Source organism: Apium graveolens, chromosome 4 (genome assembly GCF_009905375.1).
Source record: "Apium graveolens cultivar Ventura chromosome 4, ASM990537v1, whole genome shotgun sequence".
In the NCBI taxonomy this organism is placed as follows: Eukaryota; Viridiplantae; Streptophyta; class Magnoliopsida; order Apiales; family Apiaceae; genus Apium; species Apium graveolens.
In genome coordinates this window covers 223,899,615-223,921,690 of record NC_133650.1, presented here as the reverse complement: position 1 = coordinate 223,921,690, position 22,076 = coordinate 223,899,615, and the positions used below count along the sequence as shown (strand labels likewise).

General features: G+C 37.9%; 1 non-coding gene across 1 annotated transcript; it reads right to left on the bottom strand.

The window, feature by feature from the left end:
* Positions 1 to 4,501: 4,501 nt before the first annotated feature.
* On the bottom strand, positions 4,502 to 4,608 carry LOC141722469 (small nucleolar RNA R71). Its single transcript, XR_012575488.1, has one exon. It is a non-coding gene; the product is annotated as a small nucleolar RNA R71 (small nucleolar RNA).
* Positions 4,609 to 22,076: the final 17,468 nt, after the last annotated feature.

Below are 22,076 nucleotides of genomic sequence, written 5' to 3'. Positions count from 1 at the left end.
TGCCAAACGAAATGCCTCTAAACGACCTAGAAGTCACAGTTTCCAAAGAAGGACTTCAAATCTAATTCTAGCAAGGAGAATAAAGCAAATCAAAGCAATGATACATGCTTTGAATGTGAAAAGAAGGGGCATTTCAAAAAGGACTGCTACAAGCTGAAGAACAAAAAGAAGGCCTTAATCACGTGGAGTGATGATGAGTCTGATGTTGAGATCGATTCAGACGATGAAGTTGCTCAACTATGCTTTGTAGGACTCGAGGACAGCTCCAGTGACAACGATGAGGTACAAAATATAAAATATAATTCAAATGTATCTTCTTCTATGTTGAATTTGCAGGTCCGGGTTAAGAAGCTAAAAGAAAAGAATGCTTATTTAAAACAAGCATTAAGTGAAGTTCTTAGTGAAATGGATGATCCTATGAAGGATGAAGCCTTGGCTGCAGAAAATAAATCTTTGCTTGAAAAGGTTTCAAAACTTACTGAGGAAAATCAATATCTCAAGAATGAGATTGAGATGAAAGATGTATGTCTTGAAGCATTGAAGAAAGAGTCAATCTCTGTTGATCCAGAAACTGTCAAAAGAGACAGTGTTCCTGACCCCTTGGTTCCTGAACTAAAGAAGAAAGTAGCACAGCTTGAAAAAGATTTAGCAAAATGTTTTCATGGTGAAGGAACTCTGAATGCTTTACTTGCTGAACAAAAATCTTCTCTTGATAAAGGAGGATTAAGATGTGAATCAATCAAGAAACGTGCATTTCAAGGTGGTTACAAGCGAGCTCCTTTGAAGTACAAGATGCCTTATGAGAAATGTCGAGATTATGGAAAATCTGGTCATACTACTTCTGAATCTAGATTATGTGGTATCAAGGGCCACACTTCTAACTCATCTTATAAATAGTCTACTAGATATAAATCTGCTAATGCATCTGTTAATATTATTCAGATGTAGATTAAGAAATCAGATAGACATTTATATAAGATCTGTGATACTAACCAACAACGACCCAAGGTTAAGTGGGTACCTAAGAGATAAAGCATTTTTTGCAGGTTTGCTTGAAGGTCCATGTTCCGCGAAATAAATGGATCATCGATAGTGGTTGTTCACGTCATATGACGGGTGATAAATCCAAGTTTCTTTCTCTAGTTGCCAAGGAAGGTGGTTTAGTTACTCTTGGAGACTCTAACACCGTCCGAATTATTGGAAAAGGCACCATTGGTAATGACAGGTTTGCTATTTATAACGTTCATTTAGTAGATGGTTTGAAATACAATCTTATTAGTGTAAGTCAACTTACCGATGTTGGTCATAAAGTTAAGTTTGATAAAGATGTATGCTATATTGGTACTCAATCTAATGAGTTTGATTTAGTTGCCAAGAGAAAAGGAAATATTTTCGTGTTAGATTTTGATGAACAACGAGGAAATATGTCTTGCTACTGTTCAAGATCAGCGGAATCTTTGGCATCGACGTCTTGGTCATGTTCACATGGATCTTCTTCAGAAGATATCTTCTCATGATCTTGTACGAGGTCTGCCCAAGCTAAAATTCAAGAAGGTTGAACTTTGCTCGGCATGTCAGCTAGGAAAACAGGTAAAGACATCTTTTATTGCTAAGTCTGTTGATCCAGCAGTTCCGCCTCCATCCATTTTTGGCATGATATGGGAGGAATATAAGTCGAAGATATTCGAATGAATGAGAGAGAGAGATGTCAAAGCCCCTTTTATGATGAAGGGGGAGAAATTATGTTTTTATGACGTTGTTTCATTTGGTTGTCTCATTTGGTTTTAAGACTATGTTTATGCTGTTGGTGTTTGAACTTCGTTTTTGGATGGTTTTGTGTGTTTGACTAACATATTCTTGATTATGTGATGTGTTTAGATAACTACTGGACATCCTGGTTTATGGATGGGTAGTTATGTTAAGTGATTGTGATTTATGGATGGGTTGTTATGCTAGATGATTATAATTCATATGTTAATTGATTAAGTGTTTGAGACTGTTTCATTCATGCATATTTATATAGTGTCTCATTCAGATTATTGTCTCATTCATACTTTATTGTCTCATTCAGATATATGGTGTTTATTAATTATAAACTGCAATATATTATGTTATCTCTAACTCTATTTTACAGGCATAAAGTGTTTTTGATAGGGGGAGCATTTATGTTCTTTTTGTCATCATCATAAAAGGGGGAGAATGTTAATCTACAGTGTTTATGATGATAAGCTTTCCAACAACATAATGAAGAAAATAGAATGGAAGCATCCGAGATCATAGCATTGATATCAGACTTTCTTGGAATGCAGTTTAGGTTTGTTAGGGTTTATGTAAATCATATTTTGACTAGATATATATCTTTTCATCTTATCTCAAACAAACCCTATCTAATAAACCAAGTTTGAATCATTCAAGACTTATCTTTTACTTGGTTTATCTATTTCAAACAAACTAACATATTAGCTTTCAAGATTCATTCAAATATTTTCAAACAAACTTGTTTTAAATCTTATCTATCTTATCCTTTTGTTTGAAAATAAAATATGTTAGAACTTGTCTATAAATACAACTCACGATTTCAGATTTGCCTCTAACACTTTCACGTCAATTTCTTCTCATCTAAAACACTTTCTTGTTCATTATTCTCGAGATACAAATCCAGTAGAACAATATCTGGAAGGAGCAGGCGACCACCTGCCAGGAGGCGCCCGCGTGGAGATTGGAGGCGGCCGCCTGGGTGCGGGAATTTTTAATTCTGGATTTTCTAATTCGAGTTCTATCGGGCTTCTGACAGCGCTGTTTCTTGTGGACTCTTATATAAACCTATTTGGGAGACGTTTTCACAACAAGCAAGGAACAAGTAACAAGGAGAGAAGATTAAGAAGACCGTTTTAGCACGCAACGATGAAGAAGAGGAAGCATACGTTTATCTTGTGATTCTTTTAATTCGTTGTAACAGTGGATAATAGTTTTCTTTACTCTTTGAACCTTAATACTCTTGTGACGTACTATGTTTTTATTAAGTGTTTTTATTAGTTTATATCGTTGTGTTTATATCATATCTTCATATGAACCCATGGTGACGATGAGTTCTATCATGGGCTAATCGTGATCATGGGGTCATAGCGGATTTACTATGGATTTCTTTAGTTAATTGTTTAATACCTTGGTATATGGTGATTGTATGATATCTAGTATAGGTTGTGCTTATTCGTCTTATGTATGTCGCGAACATATAAGATAACGTGTTAATCTCTTGTGAAGCGACAGTGAATCTTGAGATTTAGAACTTGCCATGCTAGCATAGGTTCATGGATTGTATGCATGATTAGTGGGTAACTCTAACCGTTTTACTTGCCCTGTGTAATCATAATGAATAACTTGTGCTTAAATCGTTATATTGTCAAATTCTGTAGACATATAGGGTCTCAACATAATTTATGCCTATTCAACTTCTATCTTAATTGTGGATGCTTGGTAGAATGGTATTCGTACAACGAAAGTTGGCATTTATTTGTTTTGTGTTGTTCGATTAATATCATCACTATTACATGCTAAGGGTAATAACAATAACTATTGAATGAAGTATTAATGAAGTTATGATCTCAAGTGTGTTTAATATTGATAATTTAAGTGTTTAATTCTCGTAGTTAATATTAGTTAATCAACCTTAATTATTATTTTCTTGACATTGAAGAGTAATCATATATTGGTGAGTAAGTGTTAATTAAATATAATTAATCAGAGTCTCTGTGGGAATGAACTAGAAATTATTATATATTACTTGTAAACACGTATACTTGCGTGATTTAATTAGCGCATGCTTTGTGCCTAACAAATTTTTGGCGCCGCTTCCGGGGACTCGGTGTTAATTTGTTTAGTTTATGTACTTGCCATCAGTGGTCATTAGGATTCATCGATTAAGACTTGTTACTTACTGCTTTCGGTTGTGTTTCTTGTACTCTAGCGAGCGTTTATGCAAACACGTTCTCGCACCCGCAAGAGAAATATAGATACGGCTGAGGAGACAGATTCAGCTCTTGACATTCTGGAGAAGATAGTTTTTGAAGATTCGGATACAGAGAGTGAGAAGATAGAACCTGTAACAATGGGTGATCGTATAGTTCCAGCTGATCCAGCTCTTATGGACTTTTCTCATCCTAAAATTGATGACATTCAGTCAAGCATCGTTCATTCGGCTATTCAGGCCAATACTTACGAAATCAAGCTGGGCACTATTCAGATGGTGCAGAATTCTGTTTCTTTCGGAGGTGCTACGACTGAAGATCCCAACATGCATATCAGAAATTTTGTCGAGATCTGTAGTACTTTCAAATATAATAGTGTTACTGATTAGGCTATCAAGCTGAGGCTTTTCCCATTCACCCTAAGGGACAAAGCTAAGGATTGGTTACATTCTTTACCAGCTAGGTCCATCACTACTTGGGAAGATCTCGCACAAAAGTTTCTGGTTAAGTTCTATCCAATTGCCAAGACTACAACTATGAGGAGTGCTCTTACTCAGTTTGCGCAACAATAAGGAGAATCTATGTGCGAAGCTTGGGAGCGCTACAAGGAGATGTTGAGAAAGTGTCTACATCATGGTATGCCTGACTGGATGGTGATCACTGGTATTTACAATGGTTTGGGGGCCCAATCTAGGCCCATGCTCAATGCAGCTTCTGGAGGCGCTTTGTGGGCCAAAAGCTATACTGAAGCCTATAATCTTATTGAAACTATGGCTGCAAATGAGTATCAAAACCCAACTCAAAAGATGATGTCTGGGAAGGTAGCAGGTATTCTGGAAGTTGATGCAGCTACAGCTATTGCAGCGCAGCTCCAAGCGCTGTCTATGAAGGTCGATTCTTTAGCCAATTATGGAGTCAATCAAATAGCTATTATCTGTGAGCTTTGTGTAGGCTCTCATGCTATGGATCAGTGTTCTCTTGTTAATAAATCTGTTCAGTATGTGAATAATTATCAGCGACCGCAGCAGCCTGTGCCAACTATTTATCATCCTAATAACAGAAATCATCCCAATTTCAATTGGAGCAATAATCAGAATGCTGTTCAGCAACCATATCAGCAAGCTGCAAGTAAACAGTTTAATTCACCTGGATTCCAGCAACCTCAGCAATATGCTCAAAGACAATCATATCCTCAACAAGGAGGTGCAGCTCCACCTTCTAGTGCTGATTTTGAGGAGTTAAAGCTGTTGTGCAAAAGTCAGGATGTTTCTATCAAGACCTTGGAAAATCAAATTGGTCAAATAGCCAATGTCTTGCTTAATCATCAACCTGGCATACTTCCCAGCGATACTGAAGTGCCAGGCAGGAAGGAAGCTAAGGAGTAAGTCAAAGCTGTCACCTTATGGTCTGGAAAAGTTAATGATGCTGAAAAAGTAAAAGATGGAGAAGCTGAAATTGTAGATGAAGAAGAAAAGCAAAAGGAGAAAGAGGGGGAATCAAGGAAGACTACTGTTGAACACACTCTGCCTGGATGTAATACAGGGGGAGAAACAGCTCTATCCTCCACCACCTTTTCCTAAGAGATTACAAAAACAAAAGCTGGACAAGCAGTTTGGTAAGTTTCTAGAGGTGTTCAAGAAACTTCACATCAACATACCTTTCGCTGAGGCTCTGGAGCAAATACCTAGTTATGCGAAATTCATAAAAGGTATTCTTTCAAGGAAGGTGAAACTGGATGATCTTGATACCATTGCTCAAATGGAAGAGTGCAGTGCTGTGCTGCAATAAAAGTTACCTCCAAAGCTTAAGGATCCAGGTAGCTTCACCATTCCTTGCACCATTAGCAAGTTGTCATTCGACAAGTGCCTTTGCGATTTGGGAGCAAGCATCAATCTGATGTCGTTGTCTATCTTCAAAAAGTTGAATTTTCCTGATCCAAAGCCCACCTACATGTCTCTATAATTGGCTGATCGTTCTGTTACGTACCCACGAGGCAGCGTGGAGGACGTGCTAGTAAAGGTGGACAAGCTCGTCTTTCCTGCAGATCTTGTCATTCTGGATTTCGAGGAAGATAAGAAGATTCCCATAATCTTGGGAAGACCTTTCTTGGCTGCAGGCCGTACCTTGATAGATGTGCAAAAGGGTGAACTTACTATGAGGGTGCAAGATCAGGATGTGACATTCAATGTGTTCAATGCGATGAAATTCCCTACGGAAGATAAGGAGTGCTTCAAGATGGATTTGGTCGATTCTGTAGTTATTTCAGAACTTGATTATGTGCTAAGGTCTGATGCCTTAGAAAAAGCCTTATTGGGAGAATTTGACAGTGATGATGAGGAAGGCAATGAGCAGTTACAATATCTAAATGCTTCTCCTTGGAAATGAAAGCTAGACATGCCGTTTGAATCTCTTGGTAAAACTGATCTCAAGAATGCTGAAGGAAAGCTCAAACCATCTTTTGAGGAAGCACCTACTTTGGAGCTTAAACCATTGCCTGACACTTGAGGTATGCTTTTTTAGGTGATGCATCTACTTTGCCTGTTATTATTGCATCTAACCTTTCAGGTAATGATGAAGACAAGCTCTTGAGGATTTTAAGAGAATTCAAATCGGCCATCGGATGGACTATAGCAGATATAAAAGGGATCGGACCTTCGTACTGCATGCATAAAATCCTGCTAGAGGAAGATAGCAAGCCGACTGTTGAGCAACAGCGAAGGCTTAATCCTATAATGAAAGAAGTGGTGAAGAAAGAAATTCTAAAGTGGCTGGATGCAGAAATCATATATCCTATTTCTGACAGTTCTTGGGTGAGCCCCGTGCAATGTGTACCTAAGAAAGGAGGTATTACTGTGGTAGTAAATGAGAAGAACGAGCTCGTCCCCACTCGAACAGTCACAGGCTGGAGGGCATACATGGATTACAGAAAGATGAATAAAGCCACGAGGAAGGATCACTTCCTTCTTCCATTTATTAATCACATGCTCGACAGGTTGGCTGGTCATAAGTATTACTGTCTTCTGGATGGCTATTCGGGCTACAATCAGATTTGCATTGCACTAGAAGATCAAGAGAAAACTACTTTCACATGTCCATTCGGCACGTTTGCCTTCCGCAGAGTTTCTTTTGGCTTATGTGGTGCACCTGCCACTTTTCAGAGATGCATGATGGTTATATTCTCTGATATGATTGGAAATAATGTCGAAGTGTTCATGGATGACTTCTCCATATTTGGACATTCGTATGATGAATGCTTGAATAATCTTCATTTAGTGCTCAAAAGGTGTGTGGAAACTAATTTGGTGCTCAATTGGGAAAAATGTCACTTCATGGTGCAACAAGGCATCATTCTTGGGCATAAGGTCTCTAGTAAGGGTCTTAAGGTGGATAAAGCCAAGGTGGGAGTCATTGAAAATCTTTCGTCACCTATTTATGTGAAAGAAATCCGTAGCTTTCTTGGTCACGCGGGTTTTTATCGGCGTTTCATCAAGGACTTCTCTAAGATTTCTAAGATGTTGTGCAACTTGCTCGAGAAAGATATGCCTTTCAAATTTGATGATGAATGCTTGGCAGCATTTGAGACTCTCAAGAAGAGTTAATCACTGCACCAGTTATTACGGCACCTGATTGGAGAGAACCTTTTGAGATGATGTGTGATGCAAGTGATTATGCAGTGGGATCAGTTATTGGGCAGCGAAAGTCTAAAATCTTTCATGTGGTCTAATATGCTAGTAAGAAACTAAATGGAGCTCAACTGAACTACACCACTACTGAGAAGGAGCTCTTGGCTATAGTTTTTGATTTCGAGAAATTTCGATCTTATCTACTTGGGACAAAGGTGACAGTATTCACTGATCACGCTGCCATCCGCTATCTGGTCTCAAAGAAGGATTCGAAGCCTAGGCTTATTCGTTGGGTGCTCTTGCTACAGCAATTTGAGTTAGAGATCAAGGATCGAAAAGGTACTGAAAATCAAGTCGCTGACCATCTCTCTAGATTGGAGAATCCCGATTCTACTGCACATGATAAAACATTGATCAACGAATCTTTTCCGGATGAGCGGTTGTTCGCAATTTAAGAGGAAGAGCCATGGTTTGTAGACATTGTGAACTATCTTGTTAGCAATATAATGCCTCCTAATATGAATGTGGCTCAAAAGAAGAAGTTTATGTATGAGGTGAAGTGGTATATGTGGGATGAACCATATTTATTTAGACAAGGAGTTGACCAGATCATCAGGAGATGTATCCCATTCTGTGAGACATAGGGGATATTACGAGACTGTCATTCCACAGTTAATGGTGGACATTATGGTGGTGAAAAGACAGCAGCTCGTATTCTTCAAGCAGGTTTTTTTTCTGGCCTACGTTGTTTAAGGATGCACATTAGTTCATTTTAAGGTGTGATCGTTGCCAAAGAGTTGTGAATCTTACCAGAAAGGATGAGATGCCTTTGAATGTGATGCTTGAAGTTGAGGTCTTCGATGTTTGGGGAATCGATTTCCCGGGACCATTTATCTCGTCCTGCAATAATCAGTACATCTTGCTGGCAATCGATTATATCTCAAAATGGGTAGAAGTCAAGGCTCTCCCGACTAGTGATGCAAATGTAGTGTTGAGTTTTCTTCATAAGCAGATATTCACAAGGTTTGGAATGCCACGAGTTATCATAAGTGATGAAGGGTCGCATTTCTGCAATCGTAAGTTCAGTTCTATGATGCCGCACTACAACGTGATTCATCGCATCGCTACTTCCTATCATCTGCAAACTAATGGTCAAGCTAAAGTGTCTAATAGAGAGATCAAACACATTCTAGATAAAGTCGTTTGTCCGTCAAGGAAAGATTGGTCTTTGAAGCTCGATGCAGCAGTTTGGGCTTATAGAACAGCATACAAGACTCCACTTGGGATGTCCCCGTTTTAGCTTGTCTATGCTAAGGGATGTCATCTACTTGCGGAGCTTGAGCATAAGGCTTATTGGGCATTGAAGAAGTTAAACCTTGATCTAGATGCAGCTGGGAAGAAGCGAATGCTTCAGTTAAATGAACTTGATGAATTTTGACTTCAAGCGTACAAAAATAATAAAATGGTCAAGGAAAAAGTAAAAAGGTGGCACGACAGGAAGCTATCTCCTAAGTCATTTGTGCCGGGGCAACAAGTTCTTCTATTCAACTCTCGTCTCCGACTTTTTCTTGGAAAGTTGAAATCAAGGCGGTCTGGACCATTTATCGTCAAACTGTGTTTTCACATGGAGCGGTGGAGATTTTTGAGAACGATCCGGGCCAAGCATTCAAAGTAAATGGTCAGATATTGAAGCACTATAATGGGGATACGACAAACCGGGAAGTGGTTAGTGTCGTTTTATTGTCAACTTGATCACAATACTCTACGTCAAGCTAATGACGTAAACGAAGCGCTTCGTGGGAGTCAACCCAAGATATGAGACCATAGGAACCTTTAGAATTTAGTACTCTATCCAAAAACCCAAAAAAAATCAGAAAATTGAGGGCAGAAATTTTTTTTTGCAGTGACCTTGCAGGCGCCCGCCTGCTCGGACCAGGCGGCCGCGTGCTAGCAGGCGCCCGCCTGCTGGTTCCAGGCGAGCGCCTGCGGACCTGAATAATGAAAAATCGGTTTTTCAGCCTATAAAAAAATAGAAAAACACAAAAACAAAACCACAACACCACAAACCCCATTACCCACGATTTTCTTCCTACAAATTAGCCACAACCCCACTCCTAATCAAATTCTAACCTTAATCCTACCCTATATATACACACAACCTCCCCATATACCTCCCATATACTTTCAACTTACAAACTCTTTCCTACACACAAAACACAACTCTTAAACCCTTATTCTCAGTTTCAATGGCCCCAAAGAGATCTCGAACTGTAGAGAGCAGCAGCACCATTCTGACTGCTGATTCTTCAAGGAGTACTACTGCGAGGCCCCGATTGGTGGATAGGGCTGCTGAGGAGGAGTATGCTAAACTTCTGACTAAGCCGATTCTGAAGGAGAGGGGGTTCTTACCATCGGGGAGGGATGGTGAGTTGTTACTGATGATTGCATAGAAGGGTTGGATTACTTTCTGCGAGTCACCTGAGGCTGTACCGATGAGTGTCGTTCGCGAGATCTATGTGAATACCAAGGCCGACAAGAATGGGTATTCTGTTGTTCATGGGCTTACTGTTGATTATCAGCCCGAGGTGATTTGCCGTGTTATTGGGTAGCGACAAAGGAAACCCCAAGAGGAGAATTGGAATGAAAAGACCCCCGAGGATTTTGACTCAGATTTGATTATTGCTATTCTCTGTCAGCCGGACACAGTGTGGAAGTTTAAGAGGGGATCCAATGATTATCATTCTTTCCAGACTGTTGCGATGAACATGTACGCTCATGCATGGAATGCCTTTATTTGTGCTAATATTTTACCTTCTTCGCATGCATATGAGGATATAGTTGAGAGAGCCAGGTTGTTGTGGGGGATTCTGAATGAGGAGTATTATGTGGACCTTGGTGAGTTTATCTACCAAGGGATTTTGAAGTTTTTGAGGGGGAAGTCGCAGTACAATATCCCCTATGCCTCTATTGTCATAAAGTTGTGCAAGGTTGTTGGAGTCCACTAGCCTTCTTATGAGCAGTTGCAGATGCCGACCGTTCCTATTGATTCATCGACGCTGAATGTGATACAGGAGTGGATGGGTGGAGAGCCCGAGTTACATGGTTTGGGATATCACCTTCCAGGAGGACGTCAGCAGCTGGTGCTACCATGGCTCGGCCCAGTCAGGCACATGGGGAGGCAGGTTCTTCCAGAGGCCAGGGAGGAGATGGTTTGGGATTAGCTGATGTCCAGTACAGGAGGCTTTCCAGGAGGATGGATGTGATGTATGAGTCGTATAGTAGGTTTGCGCAGGAGCTCACCCTAGCACTTGGGACTGCTTTTGGAGGCCTTGGAGCTGACATCCAGTGGCCCGTTTTTGGTGAGGATTCTGCTTATCCACCTCCTGACACTCCACCCTTTGAGGGTGATGATGATTATGATTCTGAGTAGGTATCTACTGTGTTCCTTTCTATTGCCTTCACTGGGGACAGTAAAGATTTTAAGTTTGGGGGTGATAGTTAAGGAGCATATTTGTGTGTGTGTGTCATGTAGTTGCATTTTCATGATAGTTTAGTTCATATAGTTGCATATTTTGCCATATAGTTTTTTTATATATACAGTTTTTTTATTTTATAGCTTTATTTATCATGTCATATAGCTCATGCATATACCAAGATCCCTTTTGTGTTGTTTTATCGATTGATATGTGATATTGATGCAAGTGTAGTGATAGCGTTAGAGTGATGTTGAATCTTGTTAGGTTGGCATGCATGCTAGAAACACTTGTAATTTCACTAAGTCTTAGAGTATGCTTAAGGACTAGATTGTTGTCATGGTTTGATGATTTTTTAGGTTAATCTATTGCTTATGCTTAGTGTTGGATTTTTATCGCAGCGGGGGCATGGTAAAACACTTTTACACATATAAAATTCAAATAAAAGCATATAAATCGTGGTAAAACATATGGATCGATTACTAACCTTTAATATGCGATCCAAAAGCAACGATCGGAGATCCTTAGCAGCTGATCCTCAAACGTGAAGCACTCCACCAGTATCCACCAAGAAAACGACGTTAAGGAGGAGGAGGAGGTGGAGAGAATTAGGTTTTATAAAATTTTGGGGTTAGAATAAAAATAGGGTTTATAATAGTATATTTATAGGCAAAATTTTCAGCTGAAATTTTCCCATAAATATTATTATTATTATCCCATTTATTGTTCTCATTAATAATTAAAACACCTTTTAATTATTAATCCTTTTTCTAAACACTTTAGAAATAATTCTCTCTCTAGATTTAATTTCCAAAAATTAAATTCTTAATTAATAATATTAAGAACTTTTCTTAATTAATTTATAATCAATTAAATCTCATTTAATCAATTATTAAATTTGCCAATTAATTATTTATTTCATAAATAAATAATTATTAGCCATTATTAATTAATTTCTCCACCATTAAATCATTCTCTTTTTATGGTGTGACCCTGTAGGTTCAATATTAAGCCGGTAGTAGAAATAAATAATAATAAAACTATTTTATCATTATTTATATAAATTCTCTAATTTATTAAATATGATTAATTAATTAATCACATTTATTCAACATCGTGAGGGATACTTCTCAGCATATCGCGACTATCCGGATAATATGAATTCACTGCTTAGAATACCAAGAACCTATTCAGTGAATAGTTACCGTACAATAAACTCCTTCTACCCTACAATGTCCCGATTAAATACAAGGCATGGATCTCGTGTCAAGCCTATCTAATTTAATTACTTGCTTACCATTTACTATGCTTAGTTCTATGCAAATTAGAAACTCCTTTCTAATTTCATTCACTCTGGCCAGAGATTCCTGAACTAGCATAAGTGGATAAGCCTTGAACATTCGCTTTCTTCACTGGAAGGGGTAGAAATTCATTTCTGACAATTGAACCTTCTCGAACTGTTTCTTTTTAAGAACCAAAAAGATTTGTGCCAAAATAACAGATGCCAAGAAGAACAAAAGGCCTTGGACACGTAAGGGATCTTGAAGTACTATTTCTGCATCTCCCTGACCAAATCCGCCCACATTAGGATTACTCGTCAACGGTTGATCCAATTTGATAGATTCGCCTTCTGAAACAAGAAGTTCTGGCCCTGGAGGGATAATATCAACCACTTGACGTCCATCCGATGCATCCGCTATGGTTATTTCGTAACCCCCTTTTTCTTTTCGTATTATTTTACCTACTATACCTGCTGATGTAGCATTATAAACTGTATTGTTACTTTTGCTCCCGTCGGGATAAATCTGGCCCCTTCCCCTGTTTCCGCCTACATATATAGGATATTTTAAGAAGTGAGATCCTTTATTGATCATACACTATCTTCGTGTACAAATTCCTATACCCAGTAGAGCCATAATAATTGTCCCTGGAGACTAAGAACTAAACCAAAACATAGTTCAGTGTACACAAGATGACTATGATGACCTCAAGTCTAAGGATACTTGTACAACTATCACTATGTGAACAACTGCTGACACGTGAGTGAACTCCATCAGTTGTTCAGCTGGGCGAGTCGTGTTCAGTGAACTTATTCTATAATAAGCACCTACATACTAGCTACAGTGTCACCACACAAATGTCTATGAGAACAGACATCCTTCATAATGAAGCAAGCATAGTATGTACCGATCTCTGCGGATTATTAATTACCAGTTAGTAATCCTACGACCATGAACTATTTAAGTTTAGAGTTATCATCTTTTAGGTCTCACTATTATGATCTCATCATAATCCATAAAAAGCTTTACTCTAAACTATGGTATATCTTATTTAAACACTTAAATAGATAAAGCCCGTAATAAAAACAAAACAAGTCTTTTATTAATATCAATGAAATCAAAATAGATTACACAGGAAGTTATTCCTAAATCCTAATACATGATTGGACTTAGGACATATTCCTTTCAATCTCCCACTTGTACTAAAGCCAATCACTCTGGTATCTAATACCCATCTAGTCTTTATGACGATCAAAGTGACTTTCAGAAAGTAGCTTTGTGAGTGGGTCTGCTATGTTGTTATGTGTGTCAACTCTATTTCAATACAATACAGGAAATGTTACCGCGCTCCCACTAACCCTTTTGTAGACGCATGGTTCATCTACGTTTTTGATAAAATCAAACTCTTTGATTATCTCATCAAAACGGATGTTCCATCTACGAGAAGCTTGCTTTAAACCACATATGGTTCGCAGCAGCTTACACACTAGGTTTTCATTTCTCTTGGAAAGAAAACCATCTGGCTATTTGCCAGATCTCATAGTCGTAGTAAGCAGCATTCGCAAGCAAAATCTGAACTGATTATAACAGGGCTACAGGTAAAAGGTTTCATCAAAGTCAATCCATTGCCTTTGTTTGAATTCTTTTGCCACAAGCCTGGCCTTAAAGGTCTCCACCTGGCCATTTGCTCTAATCATTCTTTTGTATCCCGTATACATAAATTTCATTCCGGATTTCATGGCACTATGCCATTTCTCTGAGTCAACACTACTCATAGCCTCATTATAGGTCACAGGGTCGTCATCATCAATGATCGACAACTCATTGTCATTCTCAATGACAAGGCCATATTACCTCTCAGGTTGGTGAGACACTCTCCCTGTTCTATGAATGGGCTGTTCCACAAAAGTTTGTTCAGTCAGAACAGGTGTTTCCACTCGATCCGTAGTAGTTTGTGCTTCTTGAACTTCATCAAGTTCAATTTTGCTCCCACTGTTTCCTTCAAGGATAAACTCCTTTTCCAAGAAGGTAGCATGTCTGGAGACAAACACCCGATGATCGGTGTAAAAGTACTACCCTAAAGTCTCTTTAGGATATCCCACAAAACCACATTTTACGGATCGATATTCCAGCTTATCTTGGTCAACTTACTTGACATAAGCTGGACATCCCCAAATTTTAACGTGTTTAAGACTCGGTTTCCTTTCTTTCCATATCTCATACGGAGTTTGAGGAACAGATTTGGAAGGCACCTTATTCAGTAAATATGCTGAGGTTTCCAATGCATAACCCCATAGGAATACTAGAAGATTTGCATAGCTCATCATGGATCGAACTATGTCTAACAAAGTTCGATTTCTCCTTTCAGATACCAATCTGGAGGATTCCACTGGGAGACTATACCATCTACTTTGAGATAATCTAGAAACACTCCATTAAAGTATTCACCACCTCGATCTGATCGAAGAGTTATAATACTATGTTTGGTTGTTTCTCCACTTCATACGTATATTCTTTGAACTTTTCAAAGGCCTCAGACTTGTGTTTCATCAAACACATATCCGAATCTAGATCTATCATCTATGAAAGTAATGAAGTATGAAAACCCACCCATGGCTTGCGTAGACATTGGTCCACATACATCTGTGTGTACCATTCCTAGCAAATTTGCAGCCCTCTCTCCATGTCTACTAAATGGAGACTGCAGTGCCACTATAAAGTGAGATTTTCATCATCCCTTTTCTTTTATTAGTTTGTTCAATCTGAAGTAAATTATGTCACATTTATACAGACCATTATTTAAAGTACCACGTCCATAAAGAATATTATCTCTAAGAATAGAACATTCATTATTCTCAATAATAAATGAAAATCCAGCCAAGTCTAATATGGGAATAATATTCCTCACAATCGAGGGAACAAAATAACAATTATTTAAAACAATAGTCTTGCCCGTAGGCATATGTAAATGAAATGATTCTACATCTTTAGCAGCAACTCTTGCTCCATTTCCCATCAGTAGAATCACCTCCTCTTCCTCAAGAGTCCTACTTCTCCTTGGTCCCTGCAACAAATTGCAGATTTGAGAACCACAGGCGGTATCTAATACCCAAGTAGAAATTTGATTTAATGACATATTCACTTCTATCATGAACATACCTGAATCAGAAGCGGTAGTCTCACTACCCTTGTTCTTCTTCAATTCTGCAAGGTAAACCTTGCAGTTCCTCTTCCAGTGCCCCACCTTGTTACAGTGAAAGCAAACAACTTTGCTCTTGGGGTCTTCAGCTTTTGGTGGAACAGGCATTTTCTCACCTACTTTTTTCTTCTTGGAAGGGTTCCTCTTCCTTTTCTTAGGATTGGAACCTTCACCAATTAGAAGAACAGAACTCTTCTTAGGGGGAAAATTCGATTCCGCGGTCTTCAACATGTTGTGGAGTTCAGGCAGGCTGACATCCAACTTATTCATGTGAAAGTTCACAACAAACTGCGAGAACGAACTCGGAAGCGATTGCAAGACCAAGTCTTGGCTCAGCTCCCCATCCATGGCAAAACCAAGTTGTCCAAGACGTTCAATCAAACTGACTGTTCGACTGACTCGTTGGCTCCGCGTTCATGAAATTCCAATATCAACAACATAAAGCAAATTCTTCGATCTTAATTTCGGGTGTATGGAATTCGTTCATCTCTAGTACTGAGAATCGAAGGGGAAGGGGAATCCATCAAGGTTTTTGGCTCGCAATAAAGCTAGGGTCCTGATCGAGCAACTAGTACATGGTCATTCACAGATGATCCCTCAGACATCCTACAACCGAATAGCTCCTTCGATATCTCATATCGAGCTGTCCTCCTTGCCACATCATACAAGTCTTGTAGATGCATGAGGATAGTGTGAGCTTCCATATGCTCATGTTGCTTCTGTAGCTCAATGTTCATGGAAGCTAGCATGATACATTGAGCAACATTTGCATCATCTATCCACCTACGATACACAACATGTTCATCATTATGTGCATCACTAGCAGGTTCAGTAGGCTTAGGTGAGTCAATCACGTATTCCAGCTTCTCAACCCTGAGAACAATTCTCAAGTTTCGAAGCCAGTCATCATAATTAGGACCAGTCAACTTGTGAGCATCTAGTATGCTCCTGAGTGATAGTGCAGAAGACATGACGTACAAAGTAAATCTGTAAAAGATAAATACATAACAACACTTAGCAAATATTCGATTTCATTTTAAAAACACTATATGAATCGGGTCTTTATTCATAAGTGGCTCCCACTAGTTTACCTAATTTATTCAACCCCCTACGTGAAAAATTAAGCATTCATAATGCTAGTGGGAATAGGGATCCTACATTCCATTACACAACCCCGGCTGTGGCACGAAACGCCATGTAATGTTCAATAGGCAGACAATTCTTGTCAATTACATCAAATGTTATTCCCTAATCAAACTTTAGCCTCTTGAATAATTGAGTCACGGCTGTGGCACGACAAACTCAATATTCTAAGTCAAGTCTAACCCAACATTCCGTACAACTGAATCAGTCCCCAAAGGCCCACGGCTGTGGCACGTAACGACCTTTAGATTCTTATTCAATGTACACATCTCTATGTAATAGACAAGTATTTCTTATTTCGAAATCAAAGCCCTCGGATGTGGCACGAAACGACAATGATTTAAAAATAAGAACTACTTTCTATCATGTTGGAAGGCTATGACCGACACAAGCCCGTTGTGTCATTGGCCAATTACTACTTGATATTATTTAATTTTAGAGGGATTATATTACGTTACAATCATAATCATATTATAAAGAGATTCTTCCTTTTAAATTAAATATTTCAAATCAATAATCAATAATCAGATGATTCCCAGATCGGGTGGAGCATTGTCAAGAGGCGTCACTTAATAACCCTTTCTTAAAGATAGAAATCTGTTGTTGACAGAATCATCCTTTCTCTCATATCGAAAATTCATATTCAATTACGTGTTTCATAAACACAAGAATCTCATGATTGTATTCATAATATTATTATTAAGGTTATGAAACAATTTCACTATACTAGGTTGTCTAATAAACGCCTTATGTTCATTTAAGTTCACCTAAATCTATCATCGCATGATAAACTAAGCATATATCACATATATAAACATGAATAAACATCAAGGTAGGCATGTTATATCATCTAGTATATTAGTCTAAACAATATACATCTCTATGTATCACATGAAGCACTTAAAAGCAATTCAAACGATCAAAAACAGCTTTAAAACACTTCTGTTAGCTATAAACAGTTCGAAACAATTTCATAAAATATCATATAATATACCATTAGAAGCGTCTCGAAAAGACGAATCCAACGGCACCAAAAACGCCCTATTCTGAGCTGCCACGTGCCCGAACGCGCCGAAAAAAGGTCTCCCACGCGCCCCCACGCGCACACGCGCTGACAGGCGCGTGTCTGACAACCAACCACGCGGTTCACGCGCCCCACGCGCCCTAACTCCTATGCTGACGTTAGCATGACGTCATCTAATGACATCAGCATGACGTCAGCACGACGTCACCAGCGCGTGTCTACCACGCGCCGCGCGTGGCACTCCAGCGCGTGAGCCCCACGCGCGCGTGGCCGACGCGCGGTCCTCCCTCCTTTTTCAGTCAGTCGCCGTTTTTATTTCTCGATTCCCGTGCCTGACTCCTCTGTTCTCTGTCTGCTTTTCTTTCTTTCCGTGCATCAGCATAAACAACCACAGCAGATGCAGATATACATAGCAGATATATATATATACAACTGAATATACATATATATACTTATTTAATTATGAATTTAATTGCAAGAACTTCAAAAATTCATAATAAAAAATCTATACATCCTAAAATTATGAAAAAAATACCCAGACAATCTACAACACTTATAGAACCCAGATCAACAGTCAAAATTATTCTGAGAAACGATTTCTCATCAGACAAAATTAATCCATGATATAACTTGTAAAAATCATAATTAATTCATACAAGCACATAAAATTCTGAAATTTTTACCACAGATCTATATGCATACAACCTAAGCTCTGATACCATTGTTGGATTTTTATCGCAGCGGGGGCATGGTAAAACACTTTTACAAATATAAAATCCAAATAAAAGCATATAAATCGTGGTAAAACATATGGATCGATTACTAACCTTTAATATGCGATCCAAAAGCAACGATCGGAGATCCTTAGCAGCTGATCCTCAAACGTGAAGCACTCCACCAGTATCCACCAAGAAAACGACGTTAAGGAGGAGGAGGTGGAGAGAATTAGGTTTTATAAAATTTTGGGGTTAGAATAAAAATAGGGTTTATAATAGTATATTTATAGGCAAAATTTTCAGCTGAAATTTTCCCATAAATATTATTATTATTATTATTATCCCATTTATTATTCTCATTAATAATTAAAACACCTTTTAATTATTAATCCTTTTTCTAAACACTTTAGAAATAATTCTCTCTCTAGATTTAATTTCCAAAAATTAAATTCTTAATTAATAATATTAAGAACTTTTCTTAATTAATTTATAATCAATTAAATCTCATTTAATCAATTATTAAATTTGCCAATTAATTATTTATTTCATAAATAAATAATTATTAGCCATTATTAATTAATTCCTCCACCATTAAATCATTCTCTTTTTATGGTGTGACCCTGTAGGTTCAATATTAAGCCGGTAGTAGAAATAAATAATAATAAAACTATTTTATCATTATTTATATAAATTCTCTAATTTATTAAATATGATTAATTAATTAATCACATTTATTCAACATCGTGAGGGATACTTCTCAGCATATCGCGACTATCCGGATAATATGAATTCACTGCTTAGAATACCAAGAACCTATTCAGTGAATAGTTACCGTACAATAAACTCCTTCTACCCTACAATGTCCCGATTAAATACAAGGCATGGATCTCGTGTCAAGCCTATCTAATTTAATCACTTGCTTACCATTTACTATGCTTAGTTCTATGCAAATTACAAACCCCTTTCTAATTTCATTCACTCTGGCCAGAGATTCCTGAACTAGCATAAGTGGATCAGCCTTGAACATTCGCTTCCTTCACTGAAAGGGGTAGATCCTTTATTGATCATACACTATCTTCGTGTACAAATTTCTATATCCAGTAGAGCCCTAATAATTGTCCCTGGAGACTAAGAACTAAACCAAAGCATAGTTCAGTGTACACAAGATGACTATGATGACCTCAAGTCTAAGGATACTTGTACAACTATCACTATGTGAACAACTGCTGACACGTGAGTGAACTCCATCAGTTGTTCAGCTGGGCGAGTCATGTTCAGTGAACTTATTCTATAATAAGCACCTACATACTAGCTATAGTGTCACCACACAAATGTCTATGAGAACAGACATCCTTCATAATGAAGCAAGCATAGTATGTACCGATCTCTGCGGATTATTAATTACCAGTTAGTAATCCTACGACGAGGAACTATTTAAGTTTAGAGTTATCATCTTTTAGGTCTCACTATTATGATCTCGTCATAATCCATAAAAAGCTTTACTCTAAACTATGGTATATCTTATTTAAACACTTAAATAGATAAAGCCCATAATAAAAACAAAACAAGTCTTTTATTAATATCAATGAAATCAAAACAGATTACACAGGAAGTTATTCCTAAATCCTAATACATGATTGGACTTAGGACATATTCCTTTCACTTAGAACGTATGATAAGCTCTTAATGATAAAAGTCATGAAAATATAAAATTGGATTAAAAATAAGAATTCATTTCTAGTTGTGGCTAGGCGTCAAATGGTTAGTAGACGGCTCGTATTGTATGCGAGTAGTCTAGGGTTGAGCAAGATGGAGCGAAACGCACTTGCTCAGAAATGAAAAAAAAAGAAGAAAAAATTAGAAAAAGAAAAAAAGAGAAAAAATATGGTTTAATGCATAATTGATCACGAGTGAGCTCTTTGATATTCGAGTTATTAAGTTCTTATGGGACTTTGTGCCTAGTGACCTAAGGATTTTATAGTCTGGGATCCGCTAACATAACGCTCGCTAAATGGATGCCATTGCATAAATCTTTTGTGGACCTCGCTCATTGCACGATCAAATAAGCATTTGTTACGTGTTGAATAAAAGCATGATTCCGTAATAAACTCCAGTGATCTTGAAGTGTTATAGGTCATTTTGTGTCTAGAATATTGTTATTTCTAGTGAACTAACAATGAGATTTACAGAAGGGGGGGTTGAATGTAAATCTCAAAACTTTTTCAAGTTTTGAGCAGTTTATAAAGACTGTGTATTCAAGATGAACAAGTGTGTGAATTGCTTTAAGCTGATACAGACAGATATATATTCAAACACAAATGTAAAGAACACAATAGACCTTTAAAAACTTTTCTGGTGGATTTGTTGTTCCACCAGAGATGGTATTTCAGAAATTCTGTGATCTAAGAATTTGATCACAGCTGCATCCTAGTACAAACTAGATAATTTTTCTCTCAAGATTTTTCTAAACAGCTCTGGAAAAATTGTTATCTAATTACTAGCTACTACTTGGTTTATATATTACCAAGTTTACAAGTGAAGACAAGGATATAATAAAATAATAAAGTAAGTTCTTCACTTGTTTCTTCTCCAGTTCACTCCAGTACTTTGTTGACTTAATGTCTCTTTATACTAGAGTAGAACGGCTGCTTTTTCTGATGTTCCTGAAATTAGGCTGCCACATTTCAGTTATCTCTGTTCACCCACGTGCCTCTGTTTGTAGGTACAACTACCACTTATCAACGGTTAATCAGAACATCCGTTGAAGCTTTCATCCGTTGATACACTCATCCGTTGAAGGATGTTATCCGTTGAAGCTTTCATCCGTTGATGACTTTATCCGTTGATGCTCTCATCCGTTGAAGGATGTTATCCGTTGAAGCTTTAGAGACATCCGTTGAAGCTTAGCTTCTCATCCGTTGAAGGTCTTTAAGTCATCCGTTGATACCACTTCATTTATACAAAATTACAAGGCATGAACTATTTACAATTGGCCTTCCTATCTGCATATCTTCTAGTAGCCAACATGACTTATAGTTTCTCTCAACTTCTAAGAATTACATCTTAAATACAGAGACTGAAATATGCTACAAAACTAGACTTATTTCTAAGTAAAGCTACACCATCAACGGATAGCCAAGGTGGTCTTATCCGTTGAGGCTACAGACACTGAATTTCTACTTAAGTGTTTTGTTAAACATATCATCAAACTAATGCACATATATTCCTAACAATCTCCCCCTATTTATGTCTATAAGAATTGTAGGCATAAATTCAGGGTTAACTTGATGATAACAAAACACTTAACAGATATATGAATTGAAACTAAGTAGAAATTTGAAAATGCTGCAAAAATGTATGTACTAGGAGGAAATTGAAGATTTACAGTATTTCCAAGGATACTCCTTTAGCCTGAGCAAATCATCTTTTTCTTCTTTGTTCCCTGGTTTTCTTTCCTAGCCCTTTGTCATTTTCCTCAATTTGGAGTTGGAGTTGTCTGAAGAATTCAGCTTCATCTTCATTACTGATATCCAACTTAGATTGCATTTCCTTGAGAGTTTCATTGCTGGCAATCTTGAGTTGGTCTTCAAGTCTGAAAAATCTTCTGACTCCTTTGTCATCTCTAAATTCCATCAACCAATGAGGTGATT